General features: G+C 40.5%; 1 long non-coding RNA gene across 2 annotated transcripts in view; it reads right to left on the bottom strand.

Moving 5' to 3' along the window:
* Positions 1 to 11240: 11240 nt before the first annotated feature.
* Positions 11241 to 16468, bottom strand: part of LOC146701803 (uncharacterized) — a 37513-nt gene continuing 32285 nt past the window's right edge. For both annotated transcript variants that reach the window (XR_014922393.1, XR_014922392.1), the window contains exon 3: positions 11241 to 11732. This is a non-coding gene — a long non-coding RNA (uncharacterized LOC146701803). The remainder of the gene's footprint in view (positions 11733 to 16468) is intronic.

Below are 16468 nucleotides of genomic sequence, written 5' to 3' on the forward strand. Positions count from 1 at the left end.
GATTCTTTTCTTTTTGAGCCATTCTGTTGTAGATTTGCTGCTGTGCTCATGATCAGTCAGACAGATTGCTTTAAATTTGATTCTTGAATACTCCGGTATGCATACAAGTCCACCACCGTGCTTGAAAGCTGGACGAAAAAATTTGTGCTGATATGCTGTGGTTAGTTTTCTCCAAACATGGCACTGTGGATCGTGGCGAAACATCTCCACTTGGATTTTTTTGCAGTTTGTCTGCACGCTCTAACCTCAGGTGAGGGTGAATACTGAATACTCCAGACCAGCAAACTGCCATGTCTACAGAGATGCTCACACTTTCTGATAACCAGTAAGTCATTATCAGCACCTGGCAGCTACTTATCCTGTTAATTCCAATGGAAGCAGTAAAAGTGCACTTAGTTTTACACATGGATGGATGAACTCCTCTTTTTCACATGACTGTGTATAGTTTGAATGTTTAAATCCACGAGGTTCAAATGTTATAAACCATTAAATTATTTTTTTGGTCACAGTGCTCGTTTCTTAACTTTTATGATGTCAAGTGGACTGACTTTATGGCAGCTTAGCTTCGCATGGTTATGATGACCTTTTGGGGAAAACCCTATTATAATGACATTACTATTACCAGAATGGGCAAGCTGGTCATCACATCAACTAAAGGTCAAAGTAAAACTTGCAAGTGCAACTTTTTTTTTTTTTTTGACATGCTGTATACGTGTATAGCGGTCACACACTTAGCATCGTTTTAATAGTTTGACTAAATATAGTTTCAAACTAAACATTTGATGAGTATTAAAATATGACAACATGCCACAGAGGGACTCCTGGCAAGAAGATGAGCCTGGCAGATGACCCAGTCGATCATGACAATGAATGGATTTCCTTCAGGATTAATAGAGTTTTATTAAATGAAAATGAAATCAAAATATAAACAGGAGACCTTTCTTTTGCTGTAACTTGTTCTGATCAGACACTTTAACCGTTACTTAAAATGTACTTGTGAAATCAGATAAAACACCCAGGGCACCAGTGCTTTTTTCTGTTAAATACATCGCAGACATTGAAATCACGGAGATATGCCATGGTACTGGTGGTCAGGTACGCACTAACCTCATCCGGCTCACAATCTGTCACACCTCACAGGTTAGTGCACATGAAAAACCGCACACTTTGGCTGTAGACCAACTTGGTGATCAGTGTGTTTAAGTTTGATTAAAGTCTGACCGACGCTTCAGGAGGAGGAGTGATTCTCACCGTGGCATAACCTTGTCGGTCCTTCAGGTGGATGAGCTAAAAATCGTGCTGCACAAAAGATTTCGTCTTTCAGAGGTGACACTTGAAAAAGGTCTAAAACTGATTTGTTTGTAGTTTTAAACTGAGCTTTAATGTGTTTTTCAGCCTTAAATTTCTAATGTACATATCAGTATTTATGAACTTATGATGGCTTAAAAATGCAAATTCACCCCACCCCTGTGGACTTCCCTGTAAGTCAAACAATTTTCATATGAAGGTAAATAAAGTATCAGCTGATTGTCAGAGGATCAAGTTGGAGCACCTCGTTGTTTGGATAAAATTTAGAAGAATAGATGAAAAAATGCCATAATCGCTCTCGCTGTTTATTAAATGCTGGCCAGATTTTCTCAACACACTTGAATAAAAAGCTCAAGCTTTCAGGTTTTAGCTCCCAGTAGCATTAATGACAAACCTGCCACTTTCTTCAAAGTATGTGTTGAACTTGTGAGAAGTCACACAGCGGTGCTGCTGATCGCGCTGCAGCTGGTGACTGCAGCTCACGAGGTGTGAATGAGACGCAGCTCCTGGTGTGGAACTGAAACAATGGCCACTGCCCGGTCAGAGTGAGGGAATTAGCAGGAGGCGGTTTGCTGAATGGGAGAGAGCAGACTGCTGGCGCTGGTGAACAAACAGAGCAGCCACATCAAAAGACGCAGGGCGTGAACATACAGATAAGGTCAGACTGCCAGATATTTCCTGACCTGAAACACTCTGGATGTGGAGAATAAGGAAACTTGTTATCATGTAGGATAACATTTGTGCAGATTTAAACAAAAATATCTCTGAGAAGATAAGAAGGTCCTGATAAAGACAAAGGTGATTCTGTGTCTTTCATTCATTCACTGGTTTGCTTGTTCTAGATCTAAAGCAGTGGTTAATGTGTGGTTCCTGATGGGTTACAGCATGAAAGTGAGTGGCTGCAAGATGTTAACTAGGAATACTTGGGAATTCACTCTATTTTATAATCAATTTTAAATAAATGTAATTTCCTCAAGACTCTCAAAAATGTTCAGTTCAAAGAAGGAAAACGTTTTTGTAGACATATTCGTCCTTTAGCCAAGAGCCACAAGCACTATCTTTAGAGCCCTTGAAAAATGGAAAGAATGCATGCTTTTGTTGAAGGTATAGAAAGCAAGAAGTCATTGATTTAACTATGTACGTCTCTTTTCTGTATGATTTAAGTCATGCCTTGGGAAGGTTTTAGGGAAGAAAAATCATGGATTTACAAAGATTTTGTGTTGTATGAAGTAGAGATGGCACGATACCACTTTTTTTTATGTCCGATACCGATATGAATCCGATATAGTGTGTTTTTTAATCAATAAAAATCTTTTTTTACATATCTTGCTGCTTTTTGTATAAGTTCATGCTCAAGTTACAAAAAAAACCCCAAACACTAAAGCTATTCTGTTATACCTGTATGCAAAAAATATACTGCACCCAAAATATTTCATAGTTCAGCAACACTGATCAATCTAATGAACTTAAACCTACTCCATCCTCCCTATTCTGGTATTTTAAAGGGTAAGCAACCTAACTAATAGGGCTCTAAAACTCCCAGCAAAAATAATAATAATAATAGGGAACCACCCCCCACCTCATGATGCTTAATCGACATAATCAACTTTAATTTGATGCAGTGTGGGGAAAAATGCACAGAACTCATTTATTTTTCAAGAATAATTAAATAGATTCAGCATCTTTCTTCAAAAGTAGTATAGCTTACTAGGGTATATATTAGACTTAATAGTTACTATATACAGTAATTGACTTCTATTCATTTTACATCAGATTAAAACTTTGGGTGTAAGATAATTATTTAATAAAAGCTAGACATTTTAAATGAGAATAAGAAAGAAAAGTATGTCTTTGTGCCCCTTTTCCCTGTTCATGCCCTATCGGCCCCCCTGGCTAAACTTTGCTAGATCCGCCCCTGCACAGTTACCAGCCGTCAGCTACGTAGAAAAAGATCCTGGTCTAGAAAGTAATATTAAATAAATTCTAACAACAGATTTTCAAGCTTAAACGTGCTGCTGTTATTCAGCCGCTGGTTTCCTCTGTCTGGTGCAAAGTGGGAGATAAACAAACAAGAGAGACGGACTCGCGACAGAAAAGCCGATCAGCTGATCATTGATCAGTTTCATGATTGAAGTAGCAGCAGGAGAGGGAGGGGGAGAGAAGAGGCAGTCGCTCCATATATCGGTTGTTAAGCTTAACGCGGGAATGCTTTACAAACATTCAGAGATGGACTTACACACTTGCTTTACTTCTCTCGGGATAACTTTGTCGGAGATGAAATGCGGGGTTGGTAGCGAGGCTACAAATGCTCAACCAGACCACTGACAGGTCTCTCACGCCACAGCCGCTCTATCACGTGACACATACTGCTCCGACGTGCTACGGTTATGAGGCGAGTTACGGCGTGTCGCAAGTTTTGTGAGGTGCTTTTTTGATATTTAACGGATCGGATTACATTTTTTATTTCTCTCCGATATCCGATCCAGTAATTTAGGTCAGTATCGGACCAATACCGATACGTAATATCGGATCGGTCCATCTCTAGTATGAAGGTATCGTCTTGTCAGTTCGGTGATAAAATGGACAAATTCCTGAAAGCTTAATTGTGGTTGAATGAACTGCCAACAGGCTAAAGAACAAGGACTGGGGTTTTTATAAGGTTTTAAAAAAGAAGAAACTTGCAGTGTATTGTCAGAGAGCAGAAAAGCTGCGAGGTCCAGATACTCAGAATGAAAAATACTTACCGGTAAATAGCAAAGATCAAAGATAATGGTGCACACCAGCTGATTTCTTAGGCAAACCTGTTCAACCGCTTGTTAAGACGAATATATAATCAACCAATCACACTGCACCAACTCAGTGCATTTAGGCGTGTGGACAGGTTCAAGACAGCCTGCTGAAGTTCAAACTGAGCATCAGAGTGGAGAAGAGAATTGATTTTACCAACTTTGATCGCAACATGGTTGTTCGTGACAGACGTGCTGTCTGAGTATTTCAGAAACTGCTGATCTGCTGGGATTTTCCCATACAACCATCTCTAGATTAATTCAAAAAACCACATGCAGACGAGCTACAACAGTAGGAGACAACACCTCCTGTCAGCTATGAACAAGATACTGAGGCAACACTTAAAACAAGCTCACCGAAACTGGACAACAGAAGACTGATAAACGTTGTCTGGTTTGATGACTCTTGATTTCTGTCTGGCTGCTGGTTTAATGCTGTAGGGGATATTAGTGTGCATCACTCTATGACAAAAGGAGGATAACGCACTATGTGACAAAACTCAAATAATCTAAAAATGGATGCCTGAGCATGACAGTGAGGTTTGCTTTACTCAAATGACCTCCACAGTCACCAGATCTCAGTCCAATAGAGCACCGTTGAGATGTGGTGGAACAGGAGAGAGTTCATCCCAAATAAAGTGTCCAGCAAGTGTACAAAGGAGTTTTTACACAGGATGCTGGGATCGCTGTGGGAGCTGAGAAAAGTGGGCACACAGGATTTGTTTTCTGTACCTTCATCATTACCTCAAGAACTGTAATAAGTCTGATGAGCTACTCGTAGGTTACTTATAACAAATCTGAGATGATTACACATGTTGCTGACCTTTAGTGTTCAAACACACGCCTCACATATATACTTACACAGAAACGTGTTTCCAAGAAACAGCTTTGCTCCACCCGTCTCAATATATACTCATGTTGAATAAATCATTCAGTTCAGGCGTGTGATGTTGACTTTTCTCTCATTTTGCCACCCGTCTCTACAGGGTGTCTGTTCCTACTGGCTGCCGGGTGGCAAGACTTTCTCCAAGAAGGACTTTTGGTTTTAAAGAGACACGTTAAAACATGTAGATGAGCTTTTAGAGGGAACGGTAGGGCTGTCGCATTATGTCCAACTATTCACATTTCTATGAGACCGTCGTTCTGTCCTTTACTTCACCTTGCTCCCTTATTGCGTCCTAGTTAAAAAATAATAATCACATGTTAAGCAGGTTTCCATTAAAGTTTAGTGGACTGTAAAACAAGTGCATAAAATGCCACTGCAGCTACTACCCATCATTTAGATTTCATATTAAATGATCCCGAATACTTCACATCACACCATAACCATTTTTAAGCAATCATTATTAGACAACCTGTACTCACAAATTTATTTTAGATACTTTTTCAGTTAGAAAAAATGTTTATTTTAAAATTTAAGGGATAAATTTCACTATTTAATGATTAAATCAATCAGTATAGATCTCCACACTGAAGATGAATAACGGGCAGTAAACATGCTGACAAATGACACGGTGAGGTTACACGGTGATGGGAAACTCAGTCATCCTTTACCAGTCTGGGAGTGAGTGTGCCCACTTTTCTTTGTTTGGTGGTTGCTGGGTGGGCATCCCCTGTTCATTCATTACCTGAAGGCCTGCAGCAATTCTGCGTGGGATGTGAAGCGCAACAACAGCGCATTCCTATACTCAGAAACAGGGAGTGGGAGTTGACAGAGGTTTATTTCAATGAACTTTGAGTTTGTTTAACCTCCTCGCTTTTCTTCTAGATCCAACACCTTGACAAGAAGAAAAAGAAAAATCAGACAACTTGACCCAGCACAGTTTATGGCGGCAATCGCGCATAACAGTCGACTTAGAACGACCAAAGCTGCTTCGGAGCGGTTCAAGTGAAAGCTGAAGTAGGGAGGTCTTCATGCAAAACAGGGGTTCGGTTACAAGATAAAAGTAAAAAGTGATGGTGACAGAAGGATATACAGTCTACTGAGCATGACTCATTACTCATTACTTAGCTGACCACATCCAAAGATTTCTGAAGGGCAGAGAGAAGAGAAAAGGATGTTTTGCTAAGATGATCTGAGCCTGACGTACCTGCTCTCCAGTCAAACCTGGAGAAGGAACTGGAAGTGCTGGCCATTCAAACGAACGTGGCACTTCACCTCCAGCTGTGCGGTTTAAAGGAATAGCTCAACACATACCGGAAATAAAAGCCAGTGTGTGCTTTGATTCTGACGGTAAAATGAGGAGATCAAAGCCAGCGCTCAAGTCTGTACAGTAATTGTGACGCGACAGCCATTAAACTGTTAGCTTAGCTTAGCGTTAAGAACAAAAGCAAAAGGAAAGTAGTGGTAATCATTTCCTTTTCAAAATGAAAGGTTTAAATAAACATAACACATGGTGATTCATTTTATGTTAAGCTTCAGTTGTTCAGTTTGTTATGAACTACTAAAAGGGGAATTCCCCCTCGGTTTTTCCCATTTTAATCCTACTAAAAGATTTCTTTTTGTTTTTTGGGGAGGAAGTTCCTTTATTCAAGTGAGTTAATATACTACAGACATTGTAATGTGCTAATTTTGGGCAATAAATATAAAACTGTGCAACAGTCTGAATCCTTTATTTTGTAAAATATTTTTACTCCAAGGATTTAAATTACAAAAAAGTACTCTTTCTTAAGGTCTTTTAAAGGGTTTTTTTTGTTGTTGTTTTTTTTAACATTTGCTGCCTTTTCACCCATTTTCAGTCCAGTCCTTGTACCTGACCATTTTCAGAGGAATGCTTTTTTTGTTGTTGTGAAGCCACTTATATCTGACCTATGACTAGGGTTGCCAACCGTCCCTTAAAAAACGGAATCGTCCCGTATTTAGAAACAAAAGTACACGTCCCGTATTGAGCTAATAAGGGACGCACTTTGTCCCGTAATACAGTGAGAATCAAAAGTAGTCTATAACTTTTAATGGAATTAACACTTTGTTTGAAAACATAATTCCCAGCCCCTCTCCTGCTTTGTGACCAATGAGCTGACAGCACACTTATGACAATTCGAGTATGACAAGTCAGATTACCGCTCATCTTATTGGTCGAGGAAAGGTCGCTTACGGAGAAAATACCGGAAGACAACCGATGACCACAACAACAAGCATGGCCAACAGGGAAACAAACGCCGACACTGCGGTGCAAGTCTCGGACGGCACACTGTGCGTCCATAAAATGAAGGTTATAACAGAAAATCTGTCGCTCGCTCTCTCTGTCTTTCACTCACACAGACACACCACCACATCAACTTTGCTAAATTGCTAATGAAAAACATTGATCAGGCAGCTGTGATTGAGCAGCAATGTAAATCCAACTATTTTCACGGTTGTTGTGGTCGTGATAATTTTGTGATGCCACATGGAAAAGGCTCGGATGAGCTTTCCAAAGTTCTACAAGTTGTGCCTCCATCGCTTGTGTCCAGATCACACGCTGCACAGCTGTGCTGCAACGTCTTTTTCACCGACGTTTACGTGTTTGCGCGTGAGCAGCTGCGGTGACACCCTCACGAGCGATTGATGATCGGGAGCTGGTCGTGAGGTGTTAATCGCTTCTCGTTACCCCACGTATACTACACGACGCACGATGAAGGCCAAAATCGGGCTGATCACCAAATCGGTCGCACGACTCAAAAATCGGCTCAAAATGGGCCAAAAATCGCACAGTGTGAGCCCAGCATTAGAGCAGCAATGTTTGTTCCCCTCAGAGAAAGAAAAAAAAAAGGCTGCAAAAGTACAGGGAGGAATGGGAAAAGGAAAACACCTGGCTGGAAAAGTGCACTATAAAGCGCACTGCACTGTGTGCTGGCGCACTTTTTCCATAGGCATGCTTCTATTGGTGGGCACATGAAGAACATGAGGGGCATGAAAGCTCGGGGAACCCTTTACCAATTTTTTGTCCGCCAGGCCATGGCAGAAGCAGATATGGTATGTAAACACTGGTTTGTTTTTTTAAACCCTCTGGTTAAGGTTAATATGGGCATGTGCAGTGAATATCAGCGCTATGTGGCCAGAAGTGTGATAATATAATTTATTTTGTGTAATAAACAACTGCAAGGATAGATGATTACAACAAATAGATCACTAATACATAAAAGTAATACATAGATGAATAATGATGATGAGTTAAGGTGCGTAATCATGGGAACAAGTGGGTTTACAAACAGGAGCAGCTGATTAGCTTTAGAAAAGCTGAAATAATACCTCAACTGAAGCCAACTGTACTAAATGCACTAAATGTGCACTGTTACAAGAATATTTTTCGTTCTATTGCTTTCTATTAATTTATATAATTTTAAGTTAAGTAGGACAGAGTTCTTTTAAAGAAAGATTTACTTATATTCTCAAAAGTTAAGCATGACAGGCTTCTGTTTAAGAAAGAGACCTGTTTTACTGTGTTAATGTTGTCATTGTGAGCTAAAAATAAATGGCTAAATGATCATTTGTTTCCCATATGGTCATATCACAAAGAATATGCATCTGCTTAAATCAAGTTCAAGTCAAATGGTTAAAAAATAATTTCACACACAAAAAAAGAGCTACCACACTGGGAAGGGTGAAGACAACTGGGTTGCCCGGCCCTGGCCACGAGGTGTCCCTTATTTATTTTTCAGGGAGTTGGCAACCCTACCTATGACTCATTGAAGCATTAAAAAGCCATAAAACTCAAGTAATGAATCATTGTTCTTTCTGTGCATAACTTAGCAAAGAGACAGTTTTTTTCCCCTATCTTTAGGAACTTTGTTACTAGCCGCCTGTCAGAAAACACACTGCTTCTTTACTTGAATCTAATACCAAACAAATAGCAGTTTGACAAACATAAAATAGTATTTTTGACAAACACAGTAATTCCTAAAGAGATAGCAGAAAATGGGCCATGTTGCTTAGTCTGTCCTTAAAGTTGAGGAAACTAGACAAGTGGAGAACAAAGGAATAGGTAGCACAACTAAAAAACATATCTACAGCAGATTAACAGCATGTGAAAGTCTTATCCTTAAGAAACAGAAAAAAATCCAGCAAAAACCTGAGAGATGCATCTGGCCCTTCATTTGATCCATCACGGGGAGAACATGCAAACTCTGCACAGAAAGATCCCCACCTGATGGTGGGATTGAACTCAGGACCTTCTTGCTGTGAGGCTAACCACCATGCCACTGTACTGATCCATCTACTGTTTGCTAAAAACTCATCATAAATGGTCTCAGTGGTAGGGTGGCTGTCAGGATGCCATTCCTAAGGGTAAGAAATGTGGGAGAAGACTGAGGTATGCCAAATTCTAGCAGGTCTTACTGAGTAACTAACTCCAATCTGAAAATGTATCTATAACCATCTGTAAAGCATGGTGGAGGGGAAGTCATGGTTTGGGGCTGTGGTGTTGGCGATCTCGTAATCGATTGGCTTATGAACACAGAAGCATATCATCAGATTTTGATCCACCATTTCACCATCCACCACCAGTTGGCAGTGGTTTCACTGTTCAGCATGACAGTGATCCCAAACACACTGGCAGTTACAAGCATAAAACACACACAGGAGCTCTATCAATCATCTGGGCCTCCCCAGATCCCAGACCTCAACATTACTGAAGCAATGTGGGATCGACTTGAGAACAAAAGGCAGAAAAATCCAAAGAAGAGCTTTGAATGTCCTTCAAGAATGAGAAGAAAAGCCTAAGAGAGTTCAGGCTGTGCTGAAGAATAAAGGTGAAAAAACAATGTGCATGTTTGCACGTTTCAATAAGCTGCTGTACCAATTTGTCATTTTCCTAGTAGCATATTTTAAAGATTGAGGTATCTCGAGACTTTTGCACAGTACAGGACTCTTTTCTTACCAACGTCTAGGTGCTTCCCATTCAGATGTTTAAAGTCTGTCCTACTTCTCTTAAGCATGTTATTGATGACAGTAATTTTCTCTTGTTTTTTTTTTGTAGCGTTCAAAATGATTGTCTTGTAGCGTAAGACAATCACACAGACTGAAAACACATTTAGCCAGATAATTATCGCTCCACTTAAGAGGCTGAAACTGAAAGTGAGAGTGGTTGTAATGTTTAATAATCACTTGCAGCATGAAATCTAAACATGGCTTCGACAATTGGTGCTCAGTAAACTCTATGTTCTTTAAACTGGAAAAAAATGTTCAAATAGACTTTGAGTCACAGTTTTACCATCGCTATCAAACTGGTTTAAAAGAAACCTTCAGAATTTCATAAATGTGGTGTCGTGTGGATTCAAGAGGCAAAGCTATCATGGATCATCTGTGGTGTACCGAGTCAGACACATTCTTTGCTGCTACTCTGTAAGCACAGACCAAGCATGTAGCTTGCAAAATATTTTTTTAAAAAGGAAAAGAAATAGGCATTTGTATGGTACAGTGGCAACAATCTGCAACATTTATCGCGTTTTCCTGAAGCACCGTTCATGCTTCGTACTTTTAATAGGAATGACCACCCCCGACTTAAAAGCAGCCATAGAGGAGAAGCAGCACCATTTGGTGTCATTTTTGGGGTTTACTCCATCAGAGATGATGAGCATTTGCTCTTTTTATACTATACTACTATCAGGAGATGTGTTATCTATTAGGTGCCAAGTCTTTAACACAGGAACTGTTTCTGGCCAGGTCCGTGTGTATCGTTTAGGATTTTGTAGTAAGTGCTGTCACAGTGCCCGGTGTCCATTGTGTGTAAATGACCCTCATGGTGAAGTTCAGAGAGTTCATGTACAGATTAAGTACTTTCACTCTCTGCAGCTGTAAACAGAGGGCAGTGATGCAGAACACCCAGGACGGGCATCAATGTAATGAGCGCACTCAACTCGCTTTTATGGACTCTGCCTTCATAAACGCTGAGAAATGTATTCAGACAAAGTGTGCAGCTTTTTCCTACCATTCAACAGTGTGAAGTGCCAGAAAACACTTGGAAAACACACATTTGTGATTTTAGAAATGATTGCATGGTAGATTCCTTTTCACCTCAGAATGGTTGGATTTCATTAAGAGTTCAAAACAAATCCACTATGCATTAAGACTAAAAAGAACCTGTAGAGCTGTGAGTCTTCTCTCTTTCGTTTTTCAAAAGCAGGAAACTCTCACACCCCATTCAATTCAACTTTTTATTAAAGACATTCTTTTAACAAATATCAATCAGTATTTTTATGCAGTGCTTGATGCAGAAAACGGCTCTTCTGACTGCACATTCCTCACACATCAGGTGACGACTCAAACATCCATGTGACCCCCTTGTTAGGGTGACTAAAAGACCCCTCAATATGTGCTTCGAATTGATCAGCACTGTCCCTTTAAGCAGGCCAGCATGACAGTTGTAAAACTAGGTACTTCCCAGCCACAATGTAGAGCACTACAGGGGCCCAGTCAGGGTGTATCCGTGTCCTCTCAAACAAAAAAAAGAAAAAAAAAGGGGGAAGTAGATACTACTGAAAACCTTGCAGTATGTTGTGTGTGTTTGCTCCAGTAAGATGCTGTGAAACTGAATCCAGCACGGTCTGCTTCCACCTTTGCATCCTTCCTAGTCAGATCATGTGTCGGTGCAGAAGCTGCAGAAAGATCTGGCCGGCATGGGGGGTCTGCAACACCACCATCACAGCAGCAGCAGAAGCCTGCAAAACACAGGGCAGACAGGAGCGAGTCAGAGTCCCGATGTGACTGTTTGTGGACAAACCTTAGTTTCATAATGCAAGTTATCAAAAAAAAACTTTCAACTCTGTAAATGAGCTGTCCTTTCATTATGACTCGGGAGTCAGTGCTAAATTTGCTGTGAAATTCAGATGAGAGCGGGGAAAGTTTAACACTCACACATTTACCCAAAGCTCAGTTTATCTATCAAACAGTACACAAGATTAAGATCGAAGCTTTAAGGTTTCCAGTTAGCACAAGTAAATGATCTAAATAAAGTTAAGCTCTACTCTTCTTTTTGGGAACTATTAAAGCTGCATTGAGCTCAAAGGTGGGGTCACAAAACTGCCAGAATTTGAAAATAAATAGCCTCCTTTTGCAGGTGTCACCTCTTTGTTTTGAGCGGGTTCTTCACACAGGTTAAAAATACATCAGTTCTGACTTCTGGTGAACCCAAATCACCCTGATATGCTTCCTGCAATTAACCTGTCGCACCGCCACATCTTACATTTTTTGTCCACAGTGCCCCCTCATGAGTTTGACCCTCCAAAGCCTGGATCTAGCTCATTACACTGTAATGCATTACATACAGGATTGCAGTGTGCTGACAGATTGCTGATGTTTCTGTCCAGACGAGCCAAAACCCACATTAATCAAATCGTACCTGCAATAAAAATGCATAGAAGCAAGTAAGCAGAGATAATCGGCCAATCAAATGACTCAATTATGTCAGCTGACATCAATTAAACAGCGCCAAACTTGAGTTTAGCTTCAATCCCAGACATAAGGAAGTTTCAGTGGCTGAATGTAATCAGTTGTTGTTAAATCTAGGCCCTTTAAAATTAAAAACAAGTTAAAAGTAATATAGATCTATGACATGCAGGACTTGGGTCTCTAGCGTGACCTGCTACACCACCGTGGATATGAATCAGTACAGACGAGAGATAAAAACTAATTTGTGTTCAAGGACATGCAAATAGGGTGGGAAATTCACGTCTTGACACTCAAATCAGTAGATCAGAGGCTGTGACTACTTCACAAACTACCTTGAGACTGTGTTGAAATGATTGTATAATGCTCTTGAATCATAATTTAACCAATACACTGAGATCTGCTTTTTATTGGCCGGTTATTATGAACATCAAGCTCAAACTAATCCAGTCTAAACAATTTCAAGCCCCTAAACACAGCATTTTCTATACGTTTTGGCCTTTACTTCACATGTAAGGGCATGGAAAATGGAGCTTTTTAAAAAATTCCTGCATTCACAGTGGGTCTTGCAATGTCAACGGTACACTACTTTATCGCCTTTTTGACGTCAGACTGTCCTCTGTGTTATTGTTTGATTTCTTCTGATTGGCCAGCGTCTTAAAATGGTTAAGGTTGCTTTGGCATCAGATACATTAGTACAGTACAGTCAACGGCGGTTATGGACCACAACCACTCGTGAATACTTGACATCCTCTCTAAAAACGCGTAGAACCCAGTGGCGCCAGTGTCCAGCAGCCTCGCCTCTGTCAGTGCGCCCCAGGGCGGCTGTGGCTACAATGTACCTTGCCATCACCAGTGTGTGAATGTGTGTGTGAATGGGTGGATGATTGTGTATAGTGTAAAGCGCTTTGGGGTCCTTAGGACCAAGTAAAATGCTATACAAATACAGACCATTTACCATAGAACTAATTAAATTTTCCTGGGAGCTCTGTGTTTGGAATTTGCAAATTGGCGAAGGTTTTAAAGAAAAATAAAATACATTTTATTTCTATTTTGTTGTGTTTACATTAATATTAATATTTGATCATCAGTAAATACATCAGTGCATGTTTGAGGTATAGTTTTAATTCCTCCCCCAAATTATTAATTTATTACAGTTCATCTGGCTACCTACAGAACTTAAGCCCCTTTTCTATTAGTACCTACTCGGATCGACTCTGCACGGTTCACCACGGTTTTAAGGATTTTCCGTTAGGTCACAGTACCTGGTATCAGGTACTTTTTAGTACCTTCACAATCTGGGGTTCCAAGCGATTCAAGCAGGTACTAAAATGTGAGATTCGGTCAATGACGTCACTTGATGAGTCATGAGAGCGTCTCGTTCATGAAAATAAAAACTGTGGTCCTCCGAGTCTGACGAAAAGCCACAGACCGAGCAGCAGGTATATCTCTACGTCCAACTTTGTTGTAGCGTTTGTGTTGCATACATCACGGGACGCTCAGCAGGATTGCCATGATGACATCCACGCACATGAGGTAGTACTAGATTATAACGGAAAACCAGCCGTGGCGAGTCGATCCAAGTAGGAGTAGATGCTAATGGAAATCGTCTCTAGAGGATAGAAACAAAGTATTGTGATAGTATTGATCCAGTACCTTTACCAGCGCTGGTATCGATCTTATAAATATTTGGATCAATCCGCCCATTTTTTTTTCTTATCATGAAAGTGTAAAATCCCTGCTTAAAAAAAAACACCTGTAGACAAAGGTTTATTGATTAGACTGTGCACTCCTTTGGAGGCTTTCATCTTTGGTATTACTAGACAAAATTACATTAGGTCCCTAAAAAAAACATCTGCTTTCAAGATTTTGTCATTATAAGATCATTTAATGCACGATTTAATCAAATGTGATAGTTTAAATGGCATTTGCATCATTTTAAATGCATTTCTTTAAAGTTCAAAACACGTTTGCGACTTTTACGAGTTCAAGGATCAAGTGAAACCGAAGCTCTTTGTGTTTGGACAAAGCTTCTAATAAAGTTTCTCCAGCTGTAACTAAATAAACTAATGATTTTGGCGAACAAGCACTCAGGCAGGCAGTTTAGTGTAGCTTCTAGGTATAAAGCTGAAGGCAACATTATAAAAGAAGCAGCACAGTGTTGCTGGGACTGCCACAGTCTTCCTCCACTTCCTGTCACTGCCCCTGATGGGGCATTTACTCAGGAATCTAAATCTGCCAATCACATGATGAAGGCGTTGAGTCACCTTAAGCTTGAGTAGGTTGCTTAAAAGAAAAACAAACCTCCAACAACAACAGTCTGGGACATCACCTTTTTTCTTTCGAATGGAAAAACTAACAATAAACGGTTTTGCTTGTCCATAGAGGGTGTTTCACGAAAACAACTGGTGTAAATATGTCTCACACATCAGAAAACCTTAAAATAATAAAACCGACACCACCACATGATTGGTTGGTGTTAGACGTCAACGCGGCACAACACTGGTGTAATCATCAAAGGTCTGGCTCTAACCTGCCTAACCACTTTCATCACTACAGCCCACAGACACCTGCCAAATTAGTTTTTTTTTAATAAGCAGAAAGGAAATCAAAAAAGATGCAACCAAACTCTAGGTTGCATTTTCCCCTTATCTTTTTAGTTTTATCTGAAATGATAAGCGAGTGAATGTGTGGTGACATCAGATTAAACTTATAGCTATGCCTTAAAAGCACTTAAATAACAGAGGATCTTGTCACTCTGACATATTTGGTGCTTCCATCATTGCCCTGTTATAGAAGCGTTACACGGTTCACACAGTGGTTGGCTCCCCAGGCAGCTGAGCGGTTGCTAAAGCAGGAAAGCCACGTGTCTGTGAAAATGTATTTCCAGCGGGTGACTGAGTGTTAAAAGGAATGTGGGCGAGGTTGTAACCAACACGACCCGGCTGGCACCGTGCCCCACTGCCTATTCACGTGATCTCACCCCTATTTGCAGTTTGGTATCTGAGTGCAGCTGAGTGATCCCACCAGCAGAGTGTCATATGTACCTTTATAGTAAGCGTTATGGAGAGGCTGGCGCTGCGTGCTCATATCTGGCTCTGATGGTGTACGGCACTTTCATTTATGCTCTGACGCTATTTATACTTTATAAGCAGCGAACTAACCGCAGGTATAACACTGAGGCATGCAGCCCGAATGACATTTCCCACAGTGACTTTGTTGCACTGCGGGAAATCCCATTCATCTGATGTTGAATAAACCAGGTCAGTCATTTGATAACAGTGGCGCTGGAAGGGAGTCACGTCTACAATAGGTCACAGAGAGAACTAGTTGGCTGAGGTCCACCAAAAGTCAAATTCTGCGCTATGAATTCTCAGCAGGGGCAGCACGGTGGCGCAGTGGTTATCACTGCTGCCTCACAGCAACAAGGTCCTGAGTTTGACTCCACCATATGTGTGGAGTTTGCATGTTCTCCCTGTGTTTATGTGGGTTCCCTCCGGGAACTCCAGCTTCCTCCTACAGTACAAAGACATTTACCTCAGTCTTATACGTGGGGTTAGTTTGCTGCTTATAAAGTATAAATTGTCTAAGAGCATAAATGAAAGTGCCGTACAATTTGCAATTCTAAATTGTGTTGTCTGTCTCTCTGTGTTAGCCCGATGGATGGATGGACTAGTCAGCGCTACAAGCTGCATATTAGCTGTCAAATCTAACCGATCTTTTAAAAACATTCATTCATTCACAAGCTTCCAGCCTCACCGTGCAATGGAATTCCAATATGTTCTTCCAATATGCGCACTGCTTCTCTACCTTAAATAAATAAACTAATTAGCAGAAAGTTATTAGAAGGTTTTACTTGTATGTGTTATTTTCATCTTTCATGTATAAATGAAGGTCGTTTAGAAGACAGATTAATTCTCTATAATCAAATTTTAAGCCATTAAGGAGGCTTACGTTTGGTTGCGTGATGCCATAAGCTAGATAACTTACTCTTCAGACCCTCGCATTT

This window comes from Copadichromis virginalis, linkage group LG9 (assembly GCF_057382275.1).
Source record: "Copadichromis virginalis isolate Kocher_CV1m ecotype Utaka linkage group LG9, C_Virginalis_male_GT1.1, whole genome shotgun sequence".
NCBI classification, from domain to species: domain Eukaryota; kingdom Metazoa; phylum Chordata; class Actinopteri; order Cichliformes; family Cichlidae; genus Copadichromis; species Copadichromis virginalis.